Source organism: Eptatretus burgeri, chromosome 11 (assembly GCF_056783735.1).
Source record: "Eptatretus burgeri isolate ZD-2024b chromosome 11, Ebu_testis_v1, whole genome shotgun sequence".
NCBI classification, from domain to species: domain Eukaryota; kingdom Metazoa; phylum Chordata; class Myxini; order Myxiniformes; family Myxinidae; genus Eptatretus; species Eptatretus burgeri.
Genome location: NC_140971.1, coordinates 83,728,723 through 83,752,106, shown reverse-complemented (window position 1 = coordinate 83,752,106; position 23,384 = coordinate 83,728,723).

The following is a 23,384-nucleotide window of genomic DNA, read 5'->3' as shown; positions in this document are numbered from 1 at the left end:
CACACACACACACACACACACACACACACACACACACACACACACACACACACACACACACACACACACACACACACACACACACACACACACACTTTGCTCACTGCCAGTAGTGATAGCCTGGCAACAGGTGACAAAAGAGCCAGACCTTGAAGACAGGTTAAACCCCGTGAATGTCTCGCACTGAAAAAAAACTTACTTGGGAGAGCAAATCTGCTATATAAGTCAGTGTTGAAGCACAGACAGCATATAGAGACAGATTGTGGAGATGTAGGAGGATTGAGAGATGATGATGAGATTGAAGTAAAATGAAGAGATTGCAGCACAAATGGGCAGAGGAAAGCAGAAGACAAGAACAGGCCAAGCCAAATGGAACCACTGTAGCTGCTCAAAGTCAAGGACACAAGATTGGTGTTGGCTTAATGGTTCGGGTGGCTGTCTTGGGACTTTCGGGTCCTGAGTTTGGGCCCCTGTCAGCCATTGGATTATATATATATATATATATATATATATATATATATATATATATATATATATATATATATATATATATATATATATATATATATATATATATATATAACATGTAAATATATTTTTTAAAATATGTGCTCTTTTTGAGTTACCACTACATATATATATATATATATATATATATATATATATATATATATATATATATATATATATATATATATATATATATATATATATATATATATATATCAGCTCAGCGATAAAGCAAATGGGGTTGACTCAGCCTATCATCTTTCTGAGGCGGCAAAATGAGCACCAGTGTACTGGGACGGGGGCACAGCATCAGCAGCATAGCCGTGCCCCCAGCCAATGATGCAGCTCACAGAGTCGTTCTGCATACAAAGGAGGAGGTCAAGGACACAAGTGAGCAGAATCAGAATGAATCTCAGGCAGGATTGAGCACCAAGAGTGGCCTTAATGCTATAAAGTGGCTCTGCTGACAGATATAATCTGGCCCCCAACATCGTGACAGTAGAGTATTGCCTGACACCCAGCATTTGGATACTTCATGCTGGAGAAATTGTGAGCTTCACGTCACCCATCTCCTTCCTCCTCCAACGCACCTGCCTTTCTCTCATTCACTCAACATCTGCAACCCATATACTCGGATTCAGTTGAATCGGAAGAACCCAGTGGCACACAATAAGGTTGTTGCATCATCATGAAAACATGATGTCAAGCATCGTGAAAAATATCATTTTGTAGGCTTTTAAGAACATAACTAAAAGTTTATTGAACAAGATCGGTCAATGCATGTCCGAGAAATGGTCGAGGTTGTGTTCAACTTCGGGTTTTTACAGCTAAAATGGCCACTAGTCCGCCATCTTTGATCGAATCGCGGAATAAAATGACATACATATGTGTACCATCATGTATTGTCTTTGTGCCAAGTTTAAATAAAACCAATACATAGATGTCTGAGATGTGGCTGCAGACAGACGTATGGACGGACGAGACCCAACCCATGAGACCCCGTTTTGAACAAGTCTAACAGGGGCTAATAACGTTCTTTTTCACATTTTTATCTCTGCCACCAAAGGTGGACGGTGGTTGTATTTTCTTTCACCCCTGTTTGGTTCTCTGTCTGTCATTCTGTCTGTGAGTAGGATATCTCAAGAAGTTATTTGGATGGATTTAGATGCATCTTGGTGGACAGGTTGGGTGTGTGACAAAGACCATTTGGTTCAATTTTGGTGAAGATTCGGAAACGAGAATTTTTTTATCTGATTCTTCACAATTGAAAGATGGGCCAAAAAACGATGTACAGCACGATAGTTCCAAAAAGTTTTGGATGAGTTATGACAAAACTTGGTGAATGACTTGGGTAGGTGACAGATCTTTCTCTGTGCGGAGTGGCCTTAATGTGTGGACTAGAACCATCTATGTGTGGACTAGAAAAACAGATCTTGCTGCTCACTACAGCCCCCTACATACTGTAGTTGCTCATACTGCAGTGTCATTAGTAGGAAGGGGCAGGCAGGATAGCCTGGAGGTACATACACTCACCTCTCAGCTGTCTAGCCTGAATATGAATTTCGACTTAGCCATAAACTGTCACCCTGGTGTTTCGCAGGCAAGGTAAGGCATCAATGTGTATCCCTCGGATAGTCGTTAAACTGGGCGTCCTCTCTGCCAACATTAGTTGGTCGATATAAAGATCGCACAGTGCCTTTTGTAAAGAGTGTGTGTGATATTTCCGGCACCCTGGCTAAATTCCAAATTCCTGCTCCATTGTACAGGGGGAACCACATTATCAGCATAGCCATGCTCTCAGCAACGATGCAAACTGACAGCCATGTGCTGAAAACGAAACAATAGAATTAGCAGGAGAACATGATTACACTCTAAACTTCATGTCAGCTTACCCAAGGGTAAGAGCATCATCCACACGCTGTGTTTCTGGATATTATCCATCATTAGTACAGAGAAGACCCCAGCAGAACAGACTAAAGTAGAGAAGACGAGTGGAGCAGACTAGAGCAGAGCAAACTGGAAGAGCACTTGGTAGAGCACATACCTCCGCCATGCAATGCCTGATCCACAAGAACATATCGGGCCCAATACATTTTAAAAAAACATAAAGGAGAATCACTTTAAAAATTAAATAATTATCGCATCCAGATCCGGATTCGGATCTTCACCGAAATCGAATCAATTCATCCTTCCAACACACCCAACGTGTCCACCAAGTTTTGTCAGAATCCGTCCACAACTTTTTGGGATATCCTGCACACAAATAAACAAACAGACAAACAAGCCGGTAGGCGACAATGGATTCGCTAGGATCGAAGCGCTGGATACGATGCTTTTCATTCTGATCGATCCACTGACGAAGATTCATTGCCAAGACGTATTGGTTCACATACAATTGTTCCTCTGCCTGGCAATATTTTTCCTATTGCGTATTTTGCCAACTGGCACTCCTCATAAAAAATGACGGAAAAGAGACACCCTATTTTTGAAGGACTACCATTTGAAAAATAATCGGTTTGCTTGTTTGTGCTGTGGAGCCTCGCATTGCAGACACACACACACACACACACACACACACACACACACACACACACACACACACACACACACACACACACACACACACACACACACACACACACACAAAACCTGATAAACTTCTCTCAATGCTCTTGTTTGACCACACCTCCTGAGCCACACAATACTTTTCATAAGCCACGCCCACTTTCCCAAACCTCCGCCCACTTTCCTAAGCCCCTCATAAAAAAATGACGGTAAATAGACACCCGATTTTTGAAGGACTACCATTTGAAAAATAAAACCTAAATCAAAAATCGGCTCGAGTAAAATTTTCTAAATATCTCGAAGTGTTCAATTCCGGTCTCGTTTCTCCACATTCAAAATTGTAGGACAAGTATTGAAAATAGTGAACGTAGGTCGAGAAAAAGTATTTTTTTCGAAATTTGTGTATTTCAGCCCCGACACCCTTGGTGACCGAATCTGGAAAAATGCTGCGTGGTTCAATTTTGTAGTAGTTATTAAACTCTATCCATACACGGAATTTGAACGTTCCACCTATCATAGAAGCCGCGCTACGTCAGTTACCGTTTGGGTTCTTAAAACGCGGTTTTTCGGCCGCTGCACAGCAACGAGTGGTTGCTTAGCAACAAAACTCAAACGCGCACACTCCCAGCACATATGGCACCTGATCGCCAAGTTTCATCGAGAACAGTTTGCTGGTTTGTGCTGTGGAGCCTCGCGTTGCAGACACACACACACACACACACACACACACACACACACACACACACACACACACACACACACACACACACACACACACACACACGCATGCACACACACACACGAAAAACCTGATAAACTTCTCTCAATGCTCTTGTTTGACCACATCTCCTGAGTCACACAATATTTTTCATAAGCCACGCCCACTTTCCCAAACCTCCGCCCACTTTCCTAAGCCCCTCATAAAAAATGACGGTAAATAGATACCCGATTTTTGAAGGACTACCATTTGAAAAATAAAATCTCAATCAAAAATCGGCTCGAGTAAAATTTTCTAAATATCTCGAAGTGTTTAATTCCGAAGTCTCGTTTCTCTACATTCAAAACTGAAGGACAAGTATTGAAAATACTATACGCAGTTTTTTGGCCGCTGCACAGCAACGGCCCATGACAGTAGGCTCTTGACAGAGGAGTATGAAGTGAAGGCCCACTGGGCCGGTTACTTTGAGCGGTTGTACCAGGCTGATCCCCCAACTGTCGAGTTGGACGTCAAGGGTGTTACAATCCCTGTTGCTGACCCTCGAATCAACTGTGGTCCACCTACGCTTGTGGAAACACGGGCTGCGGTGAACCAGTTGAAACGGGGCAAAGCTCCAGGGATCTGTGGCATCCATGCCGAACTTCTCAAGGCTGGTGGAAATGCTGCACTCGTGTCGTTGCATGCAGTTTTGTGCTCTGCCTGGAACACAGGCATCATCCCAACTGATTGGAAGAGGGGCCTTGTTGTCCCTCTCTGGAAAGGGAAGGGTGATCGCCAAGACTGCAACAACTACCGAAGGGTGACGCTGCTCTCAGTGCCGGGCAAAGTCTTTGCTCGGATAATTCTCGATAGGGTTCGCCACCATCTGCTTGAGCACCAGCATCCAGAGCAGTCAGGCTTTACACCAAAGAGGTCAACGATTGACCGTATCCTTACACTTCGTGTCCTCACCGAACGCAGGCGAGAGTTTCGGCAGGGGCTGCTTGCAGCCTATGTTGATCTCTGTAAAGCATTCGATTCAGTGAATCGGGATGTCCTCTGGAGGATTCTTGGTCTTCGTGGGGTGCCACCAAAACTGATCGATCTGATGTCTGAACTCTACTCTGGTACTGAGAGTGCTGTGAAGTGTGGTGGTACCATCTCTGACTTATTTCCAGTTGTTACTGGAGTTCGTCGGGGATGTGTACTTGCCCCCACACTTTTCAGCACTTGTATGGACTGGATTCTAGGGAGGATGTCGGAGAGATCAAGTTGCGGTGCGTCATTTGGGAATGTCAAGATCTCGGACCTTGACTTTGCAGATGATGCAGTCATCTTTGCGGAGACTTTAGACATCCTCTTGGGGGCCCTCGAGGTGCTGAATGAGGAGTCGGAGCCGTTGGGATTACGGGTTTCTTGGGTCAAAACTAAGATCCAGGCTTTCGGTGACATCTTGGATGCTGCTGTCCTGTCTGTGTCTGTTTGTGGTGAGGATGTTGAGGTCGTGGAGAGATTCACTTACCTTGGCAGTGATATTCATGTCTCTGCTGGCTGCGAGCCAGAGGTCAATAGACGTCTGGGTCGGGCCTGGGGAGTCATGGATTCACTGGATCATGGGGTATGGCACTGCCGGTACCTGTGCGGGAGGACGAAAGTCCGAGTCTTCAGGTCCTTGGTACTTCCAGTCTTGCTCTATGGGTGCGAGACTTGGACTCTGACCAAGGATCTGAGACGGAGACTTAATTCCTTTGGTACCAGGTCTCTTCGGAGAATCCTTGGCTATCGCTGGTCAGATTTTGTGTCCAATGAGCTGAGAGAGACTCGGATGAGATTTGTTACCTGCATAGTCCGTGAGCGTCAGTTGCGGCTGTATGGACATGTGGCTCGTTTTCCTGACTCTGATCCTGCTCACCAGATTCTCTCAGCGAGGGAGTCTCATGAGTGGAGGAGGCCAGTGGGTCGACCACGTTCCTCATGGTTGCAACAGGTTGACCATCATCTCAAGGAGATGGGGATGGGCCTGGCATCTGCCTGGGGGATGGCCAGATGGAGGCCCCTGGAGTACCGGCGGAAAGTGGACGCAGCGACGTGCTGTTCTGGCACATGCTCCCATACCTGACCTGACCTGACAGCAACGGGTGGTTGCTAGGCAACGAAATTCAAACGCGCACATTCCCAGACCATATTGCACATGTTGACAAAGTTTCATCGAAATCGGTTCGCTGGTTCGTGCTGTGGAGCCTCGCGTTGTCCACACACACACACACACACACACACACACACACACACACACACACACACACACACACACACACACACACACACACACACACACACACACACACACACACACACACACACACACACACACACACACACACACACACACACACACACACACACACACAACCCGACAATAAGGGATATCTAGCATATATAGCGAATCCAACAAACAGACAGAAAGGGGTGAAAACATAACCTCCTTCACCTTCAGTGGCAGAGGTAATAATCCCAACTTCCTGCAATTCAACCCCCTTCATCATCATCGCATGAGCTGTCTATACTTGCTGGGGGTTCATATGATTACAAACCCCTTCACTGTTATGGCATCAGGAGCTACATGAATCCTGATCAACGGCATGGTCCACACAAACAGATCTCGAGAGACAGCTGGGACAATTGCAATATTTCAAGGAGTATAAAACCTTAAGTTGTGTCCAGACTGCGCATCGCTAATCCTTACACTCAGGAAGAAAACTTCTGTTTCCGTTTCATCATTGGAGAACACACATGGCTTTGCACTGCAGGTCATCTACCTTCAACGATAAGGATACCGTCTGGAATTGTTTTGTCCTTTCGTCCTCCTGTTGCTGGTACCCGTCGCTAGTTGTATTTTTGGTGTTTTGGATAAACATTTATGTTTTGCTCCTCTGTTCTTGTTTTTATAAGCTTCACCCTGTCACGTGATCTGCTCCACTTATTTTCTTTATTTTCCTTACTCGTGTGAGTGTCTCCTAATGCTCTTACAAACATGTCATCCTTCTATGTTCCTTGCGTCACTTTAACAAGTGAGCACAATCTATTGGTTATTGGGCACAATCCTCGATGGGTCGCCACTCCGACACAGGATACTGGTAAGCTGGCACTCATTTCGCCAACCTCATAAGGATGACAGGCTGAATCAACCCCTTGTTTTTAATTCAGCAGCCATTGGGGCTTAAACTCAGGACCCGCGGATCGTAAGCCACCACCCTAACCACAAAGCCAACACCACCAAATCAACACCAGGTTTATTGCCCCCCCCCCACCCCCACTCCATTTACTCAACATACGAGGTTCTCTCCATAAACAATGGAATTCTGTTCTCCGCTCACACCTGTTTCCCTTCCTAATCTGTTGATACTTTCATTTCCACCATACCAACTTGGTTGGTGTTGGTTCATGTCAATGAACATGACTGAGCTGCCAAATCATTCTGTGAAACAATTGGATTTAGTCTGTTTCTTTTCCAACACACATCTCCCGAAATGACAACCATATATTACTGGACCTTGTCATGTCAAACATTTTCTTAACCACCTAATGTTCGATTGTGTAGTGTATCTTCCACAATGCCTGGTGTTGACTTAATGGTTAGGGTGGTGGGCTTGGGATCCGAGGATCCTGAGTTCAAATCCCACTCAGCTCTTCAATTATTACCAGGTGGGGTTGACTCTGCCTGTCATCCTTCCGATGTCAGCAAAATGAGTGCCAGCATGCTGGTATCCTGTGTTGGAGTGGTGACCCATCCAGGACTGTGCCCAATAGTCAAGTTGACTCCTGAAGCAGCACCAACACTCGACACAGAGTATGGTCCCAATGGGTGGATGGATCTTCCACACAATGATGATGACTCTCTATCTACGTCCATTTCTTCTAGTGTGATGAAACTTGTAACCATCCATCCCAACATTATGTTCCTCATCTGCGACGATTTCAACTGTCGCAATGCCATGGCTGGTTCGGTGTTCGCTCTGCAACAACCAGCCATGGCATTGCAGCAAAGACCTTCTGAGAATGTAAATCTGAACCAATCTGTGAACTTCCCAACCCAGATTTCTGCAAGTGGTACATCTTCCACCTTCAACCTAATAATGATGACCTTTCCATCCAATCTCTCCTGTTCCTCTTTTGCCCTTCAGGACTCTTCTGATCTCTTCCTTGTCAAAGTTCATATCTCTCTGGCTATTGCAGGAGAGCAACCTCAATGATGCAGAATATGGCTGTTTGTACAGGCCAACTGGCAGGAATTGCAATCTGCCCTCTCACAAAATTATTGGGCTACCATCTTCACAGCAGTTGATATTGATTCCACCTGAGAATACTTTCACAAAAGTCTACTCTAACTCATGCACCGCTTTATCCCATCCTGCCTGTGGCTATCCGATCAATCATCTATGCCCTGATACACTGAATCCTGTGAATAGGCTGTGGTCAAAGAGTTTGCTTTCTCATCATTAAAAGCTATCCTGACTGAGGACATCTTTAGTTCATTCCGAAAGGGTCGCAACAAGTTTGTGTCCATCCTGAGGCAAGCCAGAAAATGTAATCCGGTAAATCTCAAGGCTAAACTCGCCAACTGGTCTCATTCTTCTGTCATGGTGACACTTTGTCAGGTCCACTTGGGTGTGTTCTCCCCTCTTTTCCTCCTCCCTTCCTCATCAAATGGCATTTCTGCAGACTCTGATTGAGATTGGGCAGAATGTATAAAATATTGTGCACACAATATTGTCCCGCTCTGTTAGCATCTTACCCTCTTGTACCCGCTCGCCACTGGACTTTATATCATTCTCATCCGAGAATGTAGAGAAATTCTGTCCACCCAAGACCCTGCTTTGTTGATGGGTTCCAATGACATCATTAGTCAAGTTCTCAAATCCTGCTCTGATCTTCTTGCTTCCCCTTTTTCTTCCTTCCTTCCTTCCTTCCATATAAGTGCTGCTTCATCAAGATGAAGATTACCACAATGTGGTTGTGCACAGGCGTGGAACAGCACCGACACAACCAAATTATGCAAATATATATATATATATATATATATATATATATATATATATATATATATATATGCAAGTAAAAATAAAGAGCAGATGTAATCTTATCTTGCGAGCAACCGCAATGCAGTTTTGAAGGTGTCGAGGGAGGATGAAGTGGCAGCATCCTTCTCCAGGTGGTTCCAATCCCTGCAGGTACGGGGGAAGAAGGATGAGGCATATACCTGAGTGCTGCAGCTCGGTATCATGAAGTGGGATCCATGTCCTCTAGTACGTGAGGATGTTTCAGTGAGGTATGCACTTCACCTGATGTCCACCAGGTTGTTGTGAATGCGGTACATCAAGGCAAGACGGTTTTGGAGTCATCTACTCTCCAAGGTAGGCCATTGTAGTTCTTCAAGCATTAGGGTGACAACTGCTGGTACAACTGTAGTGACCAGTGGCATTCCAAGCGCCTCCATACTGGACCATCTTGAGGACCATACTGGACTGGACCATTAAGCCGAGTGTGACGATCCCATGCTGTTGCAGCATATTCCACAATTCGTCAGAGGTAAGTTGTGAATGTGGTCTTCTAAATTATATGGTTGCATCGGTTGAAGTTTTGACTCAAGAAGGCGTTCGTGGAGTTGGCTTTCTTGACGGTTGCATCCACATGGGTGTTGAAATTCAGCTTTGAATAAATGTGGACACCAACATATTTTGCTGACTTAACCTTTTCAAGGGTGTGGTCATGAAGCTAATAAGATTGGAGAATGGGCTTCTACTTGTTGGTGATGTGAATGATCTGGCATTAAGATGGATGAAACTCCATCAACCACTTCCTCTCCCAGTCCTGTAACATGTCAAGATCCATCTGGAGACGAGTGCAGTCCTGGGCAGATTAATATGCCGGTAGAGGATGCAGTCGTCTGCGAAGAGACATGGTGTGTCACTTGAGATGCTATCTGGTGGATTGCTAATAAAGATCAGGAACAGAAGTGGGCCGTACCCTGAGGAACTGGGAATGTTACTTGGGCTTCAGAGCAAAGTTGGCTCTCGATCAAGACTTGCTGGGTGCGGTCATGGAGGAATTTTTTTTTAATCCACTCTAAAGTGCAGCCTCAAAGTTCACAGGACTCCACCTTCAACATAGAGGGAGATTTGGTCAAATAAGGCATGTGGAGAAAAATGAGGGGAAAGAGAGGAACGCGCATTCTACTCTTGGAAAGGAACTCAAGGTCTACTCTTGGGAAGGAAACACTACTGAAGGCCACATGCAGTCTTGCTACACAACTTTGAATCATTGTGTATCTGTCCTAAGAAGAGCCAGGGCGTTTATCAGCTCACCTGTGATCCATATTCTCCAGCCTCTCACCATCCTCCAAAGCTTGGTAGGAGCTGTTTAGGTTTGGGTCTCATGCACATTCCCCTTTCATTCTGTCGTTCCTAAAGAATGGAGTCATAATGGACATTTGCTCAAGAAAAACAGACTTCATAAACTCTGTCTTCAATCAAAAGGTCAAGGTCCCAAATCCGTTATTTTCTATATCCATCCTTTTGACTTTTACAGAATGTGCCCGCCAATCTGCCCTTCTCCTCTGGGAAGCAAAAAAAAAAGGACACCTCTCCTGCCATGGTGAAGAAGTTTCTTTCTCAGATTGACACCTCTCCCAGAACTGGTGCTGACGGCATAACTGCTCAACTTCTCAGGAACTGCACTTCAGTTCCGATCATATGCTCTCTCTCTCCTCTTTTTCACAGTTCCTTCGTGGATGGGCCTATCACGGTCTCCTCTCTCTCTCTCTCTCTCTCTCTCTCTCTCTCTCTCTCTCTCTCTCTCTCTCTCTCTCTCTCTCTCTCTCTCTCTCTCTCTCTCTCTCTCTCTCTCTCTCTCTCTCTCTCTCTCTCCCTCTCCCTCTCTCTCTTCCTTCTTGAATAGGCAACTTTCAGCTGCCTATTCTTAAAGCTGTTCACCACCACCTCTTATCTTCCCCCATCCAAATCCTCGATCTTTTCTACCCCCGATAATCCACCCAAGCCCACTTCCTTCAATTTCCCTGCTTTCCTTCCTGAAAGTCCTGTAATGTCCATCTTCTCTTCGCCATGTTCCCCGTCCCATCCCCATCCCTCTCCCTTCCACAGTTCACCTAATGTGTCTGTTCCCCACTGTTTTGTCCCTTCCACTCCCACCCCTCTTGTCTCATGCCTCCTTGCTGTGAGTTGTGTGTTCGCTCTCATACGAGCCTCGACCAAGGTAAACAAAAAAAAAAAAACTTCATCCTTCGTGGAAAGTTGCAAACATCACTTCCAACACGCCAATGTCCAACAACCATTGTGCTTCTAAACTTGGCCATTCCATCTTGAATATACTAATCCTTTTGACATAGCAGTTGATTGATGCTCTGAACTATGAAAAACAAGTTAGGGTCATCTCTCTGGATATCCCTCAAGCCTTTGATACTGTGTGCATTCCAGCCAAGGTTTCTAAGTTGTAATCATTTGGTATTCAGGGCCACCTGCTTATGGTTGCGTGAATTCCAATTTTAGCAGAAACAGTGTAAATCGTACTTACTGTAGTCCTTCCCTTCAGGCTGGGGTTCCCCAAAAAAGTGTCTTTAGACCTACAATATTTTTTGTCTATATCAACGATCTATTTGATTGTGATTGAAAACAAATTTTACCATTTCTCCACTGACTCCAATATATTTCTATATATTTCCAATATATTTCATTTCTCCAATATACATCACACTTGTGATAGCCTGGAAACTGCTGAATTCCTTTCACCAAACCACAACAAGATAAGCCAATGGCCAGCCACTTGGGCCATGATGTTCAGCACAGGCAAGTCACACACTCTCAGAATAGCTCTCCACCAGTATTGGAAATCACACTATATATCCAATCCATTTCTCTGGACAGTCGCTGGAAGATGTGCGGTCTTTGGAACTCGTTGGCATCACCGTATTCTGTCATAACCTTTCTTGGGAGGATCATATCACCAAGCTATGATGAAAGGCCAATCAACGTCTGGGTATTCTCCGGAGACCTAAGGAATCTAAACTCATCACAGTATACAATGCTTTCATATGGAACTTCATGGAGTATTCCTCCCAACTATAGGATAGTGGTCTCACTTCCCACCTTTCTCTTCTTTGGGTAGTTAAAACAAGGCCTTCTCCACCATTAGTTGCTCAAGGCAGGGGACAGATTCCCAAGGACTGTCACTCTCCCACCAGTGACAACTTGGTCGGTTCTGTATTTTATTCCAACTTACATGTGGTATTGCTCCTCCTGCAGTCTCCCTCCTCCGTCCTCCCCAAGCCACACTAGTTGCTCACGTTCGTCTACAAACCTCCGAGTTCTTATGCTCTTAAAGTATAGACTGGTTGCGCACATACCTTGAGTCATCCCCTTATCCTCATCTACCTGTGTGTTTGTATCGTCTTTCAAATATACTGTTCATTACTACATCATGCCCTCAACCATGCACATCCATGATCTCTTCTGCACATGTTGATTCTTTCCCATTGTGTTCCTGTATCGGCCATTGTTCCTCCTTATACTCCTTGTATATGTCCATCCCCCCATACCCTTTGGTACATAGTTTATGAACCTGCTACCCTTTGTTGTTCAACTCATTGGGACATGACCCATTGACCCTTGTATATTTATTGTTGTGCACAATATGGTAAGAAAACCAAGATGTGTGCTCTGCCTTGAGATGCTCAACAATGTAACAGTTACAGTTATAACTACCGCAATTATATTTAAAGTGTTTTTTTTTACCCCACACATGCAGAAAGAAAAGTGGGGTTAAACAATTGGTTCTCTTCTGTCTGTCTGTCTGTCTGTCTGTCTGTCTGTCTGTCTGTCTGTCTATGCATCAACAAACGTCGGTTTATTATCGAGGAACAACTTAATTTAAATTTAATTTTTCAATTAAATTTTAAATTTTTCATTCACCTTTAAAGTCTTTTTGTTATTTCAATTGAAATGTACACTTGAACACTAAAGAACACAAATCACCTTTTTGCCAATTTAAAAACCCTTCCATTTAGCAGGACTTGGACAAAATATTATGGCATTTTACGTCATGACAACCAATCAAATTTGTCGCTGGAAGACCCTGACCATGCCCTCGATTTTTAAAATATTTTCCTCTTGTTATTTCCTCTGCACTGAAGGTGAAGGAGGTCATGTTATCATTCCTCTCTGTCTGTCTGTGTTTGTGTACAGGCTATCTCAAAAAGTTGTGCACGGATCCGGATGAAATTTGGTGTTCAGGTTCGGTGTGTGACAAGGACGAACTGATTAGATTTTGGTGAAGATCTGGATCCAGATCCGACGAGAATTTTATAAATGAGAGAATGAGAGATAGGGCCAAAAATGACATATAAAGCATGATATCTCAAAAAGTTGTGGACGAATCTGAACGAATCTGGACGAAACTTGATGGACATGTTAAGTGTGCAACAAGGAAGAATTAATTCAATTTTGGTGAAGATCCGAATGCGGATGTGGATACGAGAATTATTTAATTTGTAAAGTGATTCTTCACCATTGAGAGATGGGCCAAAAACGATATAGTACTGTATAGCATGATATTTCAAAAATATTGTGGGCCTAATATGTTCTCATGGATCAGGCATTACGTGGTGGAGGTATGTGTTCTACTGAGTGCCCTTCTCGTTATTATTATTATCATTATAAGCCTGGTGTTGGCTTCGTGGTTAGGGTGGTGGCTTGGGATCCCAGCTTAGTGGTTAGGGTGGTGGCTTGGGATCATAGGGTCCTGAGTTCAAGCCCTGTTGGCTGCTGAATTAATATACACCAGGAGGTTTACTCAGCCTGTCATCCTTCCGAGGTCGGCAAAATGGTAAGGGGGACACTGCATCAACGGCATAGCCACATCCCAACCAATGATGCAACCAGCAGCCACAGGCAGAGAGAGAGAGAGAGAGAGAGAGAGAGAGAGAGAGAGAGAGAGAGAGAGAGAGAGAGAGAGAGAGAGAGAGAGAGAGAGAGAGAGAGAGAGAGAGAGAGAGAGAGAGAGAGAGAGAGAGAGAGAGAGAGAGAGAGAGAGAGAGAGAGAGAGAGAGAGAGAGAGAGAGAGAGAGAGAGAGAGAGAGAGAGAGATATCATCATTATATTTATCTCAAGACTGCATGGGGTAAGGTGTTCTATGAACTCTCTAGTTTTAACTAGACTAGCTGTATTGTTTATTCTACATGCACATCCATGGTACAAGTTTGACCATCATGTGGGGTGATCTATGGATGAAGGTTCGAATCCACCCAGCCGTGTTTGCAATCGGGGTCACAGTGATTGGTACACTTGGCACCATCGGGGCATTGTGCATTCCATGAGATTGTGAATTGGATTTCAAGGCTCTACCACATCCCCACTTCCTGGCCGAGTCCCCTTGAGTTGACGCGTTGAGCAAATTCTGCAACGCATCCGCGCGGTGGTTCCTTCTCGGTGTCCATATGACCGGCAGGTGTGAAGGTGAATCAAGTCGTCTGGCTCAAGGGAAGTTAATTGAAGAAATCAGAGCAAATCTTCCATTATCCAGCGACGAATCTCTCTCGTGTTCAGGTGACGACAAGAGAAGCGAGGACTGTGCATTCGATGGCACAGTCATGGGAATAATTGCGTTTCCAGTGGAAAAAGTGGAAATGGCTCAGCGTTTATTATCTAATTTCAGTATAGTATACCAAGAAAAACAGGATATTTGAACTGCATCGAGATGCCACACAGTGGAACATCTTTTATGGAAAATGAGATGGGGGGAGGGCAGGGTGAATGCCTGAACCACGTATCACAATTGAGCAAACACAAGGAAAAATTGATTTGAAAAGCCTTTGGGCTCTGCTCCACAGAAATATGCTGTTAGGTTTTGACCTTACCTTCTCAAGGTGAAGAGACATTTAGTAATTGGGACCCAAAGCTAACAGTGCAACCATTCTGATTGTGGTTAGAAAGGTGAATGTATAGGGATCCAAAGGCTTCAAAACGAGGACCTCCTTGCAGCTGGAGGAGCTCAGCCACTCTGTGCATCTAATACGTATATATTTGAAACACGCGACACTTTGAAGATGTACCTTTATGAAAGCATGAATTATTTAGACGATTGCTCTCGCAGGCAAATTGCGAATTATTGTATGATTTGGACTTCGTAGCATTTAATGCACGGCCTGAAGATGATGACGGTAGGCGAGAAAACAGACGAATGGAGGGCTTTGGTGAACAAACGTCCTGCTCTGGGTGGGGGAGAGAAAAATGCTTCGCACAGCATCTCCTGAGTTTCCTCCGATGCGACAAAACTCCAGCCGCGTAAATTGTGATAAATGAAGAGCGGAGGTTCTTCATACAAATCAATGATGCTGCGGTACATGTCATTAGCCCCTGCAGATAGAGACCGGACGGTCTAATAAATCTTGTTTCCCTGAGCCGGTGATGTGCTCGGGAATGCGGAATAACAATGTACCGGGAAGGGCTGAAGGGGATGCTTGTAGGATACGGGGCATGAAGGGGGAAACGCAGGGGTTTCTTGGCGTGATGGGGTCTTCAACTTGTCCACAAAGCATTCTCACCACCTGCTGCTCCAAAGAATTTGGATTTGGTAGAGAATATGGTTTTTTGGGGTTTTTTTTTTAGCAAGAACAATGGTGTGCCAACACAGATGAACGACGGACTGCACACATGCACATGATATAAATCACATTTCAGTTGTGTATGTGTGTGTGTATATATACATATTTACATATGGATATTCCTGGATTAGGAGCAACAGTCACTCAACACCCCCCCCCCCCCCATGCCCCTGATATTTTATTAATGTCATGAACAAACTTTGGTACATCACAGGAGATGAAGGTTGTGGTCAAGATTGATTGAAATTGTGTTTGTAGTTTCGAAGAAGAGAGCAAAGACCAATTGCGGGTGGGAGGCTCAACCCCCTTGCAGAGCCCCTTAGGCCCTGATTTTTTTTAATGCCATGAACAACCTTTGGTACATCATAGGCGACGAAGCTTGTGGTGAAGTTTCATTGAAATTGTGTGTGTGTTGTTTTGGAAAAGAGAGCAAATATCTATTTGGGGGGTCAAATCCCCCCCCGTATACCCCTTTAATGAGCATAGATTTCGATGTGGTCATTACACTTTGGTGCATTACTGGTGATTAAGGTTGTGCTCAAGTTTCATTGAAATTGTGTGTGTGGTTTCAGAGAAAAGAGCAAATACCATTTTTTTGGTGGGGGGGGGATGAGAAAACCCCTGTAGACCCCTTTGATGAGCACAGATTTTGATGCGTTCAATACACCTTTGTTCGGCATCATATATGAAACTTGTAGCTAAGATTCATCAAAATCGTGTGTTTGGTTCAAGCGATAATGACTGAAGTACAGTATTTATGGACTGACTGACTCACTCACCTACAGACACTGCTCGTTAGCATAAGTTCACCTGACTAAAGTCCAGGTGAACTAAAAATCATGTAAACCCCAAATCGTCAACTTAAAATATTACCAATCCTCCACCTCCAACCATCTCCGATCAAGCTGCCAGTTCACAGTCCCTCAGCCCTCTAATTTACCATTCCCTCTGAGAAATGTGGTTTCGCCACAGACTCAGGCTTCAATCTTCATGCCAGCACAAGCACCATAAACCATTACAGCTGTGGAGGAACTCTGGGAAGAGTTTGAAACAGCAAAAGGCTTACCTTGGGTAGCCTCTCATGGTTGCTTTCTGCAGCTTCTTCAGCTGGAAGAGCATGGGAGGAGTCGATTTAATAATATAATCCTAGCCACCTGGGTTTAATTGATGAGGTGAGAGCTAATTCGTTATTTGCTCCATTCACAGGTGAGAGAATGATGTAGGTGGGTCTTCTTTTTCTCATTTGGGTGTTTCAAAAAGAGTGATGCAACTTTAAATGTTTATTTTCAAAGAAAGAGAAACCTCAGGAATGTGAACCAAACATTTCTTGAAAGCTTATGACATGGTATTTTCTATCGCTGATTGCTATTGCAGTAAGTCACTGCTGGAGTTAGTGAGAACCCGAGGTCTGAAATTGGCATTGACGCAAAATCCTTGTAATTGACGTTCTCGATGTGTGCCCCTCCAATGAGCACACATCGAGAAAGAAATCGAGAAAGTGATGGTTCAGAGAGGCATTGATCCTGACTCGAATATTCTGTCCAACTTTCCTGTAGTTCTCATGTGGCACTGCCTGGAGGTAGTTTGACACCTCCTGCTTCATATCATCCAGTGTGGCAGGGTGTTTGGTGTAGACAGAGCCTTTGGCAGCCCCCTAGAACCAGTAATCCAGAGGGGTCAAGTCTGGGCTATGGGATGCCCAGTCATGAGCAGTACCCAGGGCAATGAGGCAGTTTTTGAAGAGCTTCCACAGGAAAGTGATGGTGTCATCAGCTGAATGTGGGGGTGCACCATCCTGAATAAACCAGGTCGTGCTGAGCTGGTTTGAGGTGACCTTTTGGGCGAGATCATTATTGAACTTCTAGAGCATGGCCCAGGAAGTAGCGCTCACCATTGATCATCACCGTCCTGCTGTTGTCATTCTCAAACCAGTAAGGCCATGGCATTCCCCATCTGGCATTGAAGGCACAGAAGTATGTGACCTTAGGCCCTTTCATGTACCTCTCAGTGATCTCCTCAGGTGGTTCTGCCCTCCAGAAAATGTTGTTGTGGTTGTTGCTGGCACCGTTCAAGTGGAAATGGGTTTCATCACTGAACAAGATCAGGTTGATTCAGTTTGGGTACCGCTCCATCCTGTCACTGAGCCAATTGCACATCTCAAGTCTCCTCATGTCATCTCAACTCAGTTTATGCCCAATAGAGATGACATATGGGAAAAGCTTCAGTTCCTGAGTGAGGATACACCAGACTGATGTTGGTTTGATGGCTAGCTCCCAGAAGGCCGGCGGTGGGACTTCTTGGGACTGTCCACTGCAGAATCCCACATGGCGTCGATTTGGCTTGGCTCTTGGTTACTGATGCTGGCCTGCCGCTGTTGCCCTTGCTCTTGTTGTGCACTGTACCCTTGTGCTCAAAATATTTCACAATACGTTGAATGGTACAATGTGTGGGTCCAAAACGTGTTCTGAGATCCCATTCCCGGCAGAACCTCCGTCGTAAGTCCACATATGATTTAGTCTCATACCACAGAGCCACCACTTTTGTCTTATGCTTCACTGTCAATTGCATAGTTGAGCTACGGAGAAAGAAATCCCAGGGAACAAACACCACGATAACACCACCAAACCTTGAAAGAAAAGGAAAATGGTAGAGGTCAAAAAACAAAGAAATGGCAGGAAGTCAAAGTTGTTTCAATCTTTTTGAAACACCCTGTGTGTGTATGTGTATGTATATCGATATATGCATATCAATATATGTATATATATATATATATATATATATATATATATATATATATATATATATATATATATCTTCTTCTTCTTCTTCTTTCGGCTGCTCCCTTTCGGGTTCGCCACAGCGGATCATCCGTTTGATCCGCTTAGTGATTTGGCACATGTTTTACGCCGGATGCCCTTCCTGACGCAACCCTGGTCGCCCCTTACGACACAGGGATATGGTAAACCTATTTTAACCAGGGTATACACCGGCCCAGTATACTGGTACTCATTTCGCCGACCTCGAAAGGATGACAGGCTGAGTCAACCCCCTGGTGTATTAATTCAGTGGCCCAACGGGGCTTGAACTCAGGACCTTTTGGATCCCAAGCCGCTGCCCTAACCACTGCGCCAACACCAGGATCATATATATATATATATATATATATATATATATATATATATATATATATATATATATATATATATATATATATATATATATATATATATATATATATATATATATATATTTAGAGAAAGAGAGACAGAAAATAAATGGATTTGCTACTAATGGAAAATGGTCTGCACCGGATGGGGCATCTCATGTACGTAATAAATATATGGCCCTCACTGGCATCCCCCATTGCCTATGTCACCTCTTGTGTGAATCGTGCGTGCAACAGCCTTGCTTGGTTCGCATTACACTGATTACCCTCAGCTTGTCAAGAAATTAACACGTCTCGCCATGACAGCACTTAATTTCACGACTTAATCTGCTTTGAAATCGCCATGGTAACTAATGGAGGGGTACCTGGAGTGAGTTGATAACTAAAGTAGGGCGTGCCATGTCACAGATGTCACCAAATCATTCCAGCATTGGGGTCCACGAGGAGGATGTTGAAATCTGCACCCTGTGTCAGTCTCTATGCCATAGTGTCTGCGGGACGGGTTGGCACGTCGAAAACGCGCTCCAGCTGCAACTGCATATCTAGATGCCATCACTTTGCAGTCGTTGACCCCTCTGTCACTGTTCCCATCTGGCTTGCATTTCGCCTTGGAAGTGAACAACTGGCGTCGTAGTTACGATGAGCAGAAGTGTGCAGTTAGTCTGGTGAAGGCATGGCTCATTTCGATTCAAATGAGAGGTTTGGGGGATGGGTGTGTGTGTGTGTGTGGTGAGCAGCTGCTCAAGGTGGATTTATTTCTTTATTTTAATTACTATCTGCAGCGCGTTTTGCATCCTCGGCAGATGTGTTGCAAGGTTCCCGAGCATTCTTGACATCTTGGTGGTTGCCCCTTGTGGATCCATCACAACACGAGAATTGATCACAGTGGATCATTCTCTTCATTGCGAGGAGATTCCGATTGGAAATGATTGGTTGAAGGGGTACATGTCTGGAGAAGCATCCGAGAAATTGATCCACCATGACAAAGTGTACTTGACAGCACGGTGTATCAAACTTTGGTGTGCTGTTCGTTGCTAAGGGGTGTTATGGAATGACTCCATGCCAGGATCTCAGTCTGTATTTGATCTGTGAAGATGTGGGTAATCCAAAGCCTTGGGATGTACGATACTTGTGATAACAAAACCAAACAAGAAAAATAGCAATCAGAGATTGCAGACCCTCACTGGGACTTCTTTTGAGTGGTGTATTTTTATCGGTTTTAGGGTAAATCCAATATGGCTGCCAAACCATGTGACCAATGACATCATATGTTTGAACCTTTTGTTCCTCATGGACATGCGGTCATACGTGTAAAGTTTTGCCTCGATCTGTTAGCCACTTCAGAGAAGATTTTTTAAGGTTAAAAAAAAACAAAAAAAAAACATGGCTGCCGAATCACGTGACCGATGACGTGTGAATATTTTTTTTCTGCAGACAATTTTATCCCAAGATGACCCTCACAATTTTTCATACTGATCGGATGTGGCGTTGTGAATATGCAATTATTACGTCAGTAGGAGGGCACGTATGACATCATAAAAGAGTCAAGCTCATTCCCCACGAGGAGTACTTGCCGTGTGCCAAGTTTAAATTTTTTCCTTGGTGCGGTTTCAGAGATACAGATGTCCAATTTTTTTCCGTTTTTCCCAACATGGCTGCCACACCACGTGATCTATGACGTCATAATTATCATTATTGCAGTGAGTGCGGGCAGTGGCGGAGGTGCAGCGGGTGCGGGCAGTTGTGGAGGTGCAGCGGGTGCGGGCAGTGGCGGAGGTGCAGCGTGTATGGGCAGTGGTTGAGGTGCAGTGGGTGTGGGCAGTGGCGGAGGTGCAGCAGGTGCGGGCAGTGGCGGAGGTGCAGCGGGTGTGGGCAGTGGCGGAGGTGCAGCGGGTGCGGCAGTGGTTGAGGTGCAGCGGGTGTGGGAAATGGTGGAGGTGCAGTGGGTATGGGCACTGGTGGAGGGGCAGCGGGTGCGGGCAGTGGTGGAGGTACAGTGGGTGTCGGCACTGCTGAAGGTGCAGCAATGGAAATGGGTGGAAATGAGACATGTGAGACAGTTTTGGAGATTATTAAATATGTCGATTCTTCATTCTGCAGGAAGGATTGTTGACATATAATTCTGTGTAGTTATGAAGGAGCAGAAGTTTGGGACATTGAAGGAAGGGTAAACGATATTGTATCGGGTCATGGCAGGAAGAAGTTGGTTGTTGTACACCTCGGTGTAAATGATGGAGGGAAAGTTTACTCAGAAGTTTAGAAAAATAGATACAGGATATTGGATAAGCGGCTGAAAGTAAAGGGTTGTGTGGTCATGTTTTCTGGGATTCTCCCAAGATTAGGAAACAATATAGAAATTATGAACAGAGCAATAGACGTCAACCAATGGCTGGAAGAATGATGTAGGGTGGAAGGTTTTACATTTAAGAAGCAGTGGGAATCATTTAGGGGACAAAGGGGGTGTTTTTGGAATGATAGAGCATGTTAAACAGAAAGGGGGCAAAGTTTGCAGTGGGAATTGAGGAAGGAATTCAGGCTTTTTTCGGTCAGCGGAGGGCGAGGAAGCTATTAAGGAAGGAACGGATGAAGTAATTGGGATGACCAAGGCCAGGCAGGAAAACAGAATTTCAGGAAAGGAAAAGTTAAATATATTCCATACCAATGCCAGAAGTTTAAATAATAAGATGGAAGAACTTGAAGCCAAAGTAGATCGCGAGGAGTACGACAGAGTTACAGTAAGTGAGACATGGTTTAAGGAGGAGAGTAACTGGAGGACAGGATTAGAAGGCAACAAGGTGTATCATTGTGGTAAGAAGGAGAGAATAGGAGGAGGAGTAGCAATCTGGTTAAAGGAGAGCATTGCATCAAGAGAAAGGGGTGACATTAAGGAAGGAATAAATGTTGAGGATTCTGTATGGGTGGAGATTCATAGATTGTAAAAAGAGTGAGATCCTGGTAGGATGCTTTTATAGGGCTCTGGGTGTGAAGGAAGAGGAGGAAGGAGGAGTTCATGAAGAACTAAAAAGGGCATGTGTTGAGGGAAGAGTATTGATGATGGGGGATTTTAACTTGCCAGGGATAGATTGGGTCCAGGAACAGGGAAAAGGCAGAGCAGATGAGGATTTCCTCGTTTTAGTCCAGGATTGCTTTTTAACCCAGTTTGTAGATAAGCTCACGAGTGTGAGTGCAGTGTTAGACCTCCTTTTAAGTAATGATCCCAACATTGTGGAGGAGGTGGAGGTAGGGGAGCATTTAGGAGCAAGTGACCATATCATTGTGTGTGCAAAGTTTCTGTTAAGGGTTCGAGTTCAGGATAGTAGAGTAAGGCTATTAGATTTCAGGTTGGAAAACCTTGAGGGTATGAGGAGAGAATTGGGTGATGTAGATTGAGAGACTCTAATAACAGGACAATCAGGATCAGAGAAATGGGAAACCTTGATGCATCAAATGTGTACAGCACAGATTAAGTACATTCCAATGAGGTGTAAAACTAGAAGTAGGAAGAGACCAGGGTGGTTGAGCAGTAAGATAAAGAATGCTATTAAGGAGAAGCAAAAGGCATTTATTAGGTTTAAAATAACAGGACTGAAGTTATATTTATATCACTAACGAAGTAAACAGAGGCAAGTTAATAAAATGACTCAGTAAGCCAAAAGAGAGTCGGAGAAGGAGACATGGCTAAGAATATTCAACATAACAGCAAGGCTTCCTTTAAGTATATCAGGGGAAAATAACAGGTTGGAACAAGTGTGGGCCCATTGAGGAATGTCACGCAAAGAGTGTTTAGTGATGAAAGTGAGATGGCAGGCTTATTAAACAGGTATTTGTCTTCAACTTTCACACAAGAGCAGTCAGGTTAATTGCCAATAGCTGAGAGTAACTATAGAGGAGGTGAGAAAGGGCTTTTACAGAAGATCCAGGTTGGAGTGGAGGAAGTAAAGGAACAGCTTGGTCATCTAAGAGAAGATAAGGCTCTGGGTCCAGATATTATGCACCTGAGAGTATTGATGGAGGTGGCTGAGCAGGTAAGCGAGATGTTAACGGATATTTTCAATAGTTCACTGGAGTCAGGACAGGTACCGGAGGATTGGAGATTAGCAAATGTAACACTATCATTTAAGAAAGGATCCAGAGAAGAATTGGGAAACTAAAGACCTGTTAGTTTGACTTCAGTTGTGGGAAAGGTGTTGGAGACATTAATTCGGGACCAGATGAGGAACCATTTAAACAAATACAAACTAATTAAAGGTAGTCAGCATGGGTTTACCAAAGTTAGTTCCTGTTTAACCAATCTTTTAGAGTTCTGTGAAGCAGTGTCTGATTGGGTGGATGAGAGAAAGCCAGTGGACAGAGAATATCTAGACTTTAAGAAGGCATTTGATAAGGTACCACATCGGAAGTTGTTATACAAAGTGAGGGCTTGTGGAGTGGCTGGTCAGGTAGCTAATTATATTTGCAAACTGGCATAGTGGTAGGAAGCAAAGAGTGGCTGTGAGTGGGAGGATGTCTTTCTGGGAGGATGTAAGTAGCGGGGTACCTCAGGGATCAGTACTCGGACCATTACTATTCATTATTTACATCAACGATTTGGATAATGGGGTAAAGAGTACGCTTTCCAAATTTGCAGATGACAAAAAGCTTGGAGGTAAGGTGGATAGCAGAGGGGGTGGTGATCAGATTCAGGATAGTGTTGATACTTGCATGGATTGGGCAAAAGATTTGCAGATGTAATTTAACCTGAGCAAGTGTAAAGTGATGGGGATGGGAAACAATAA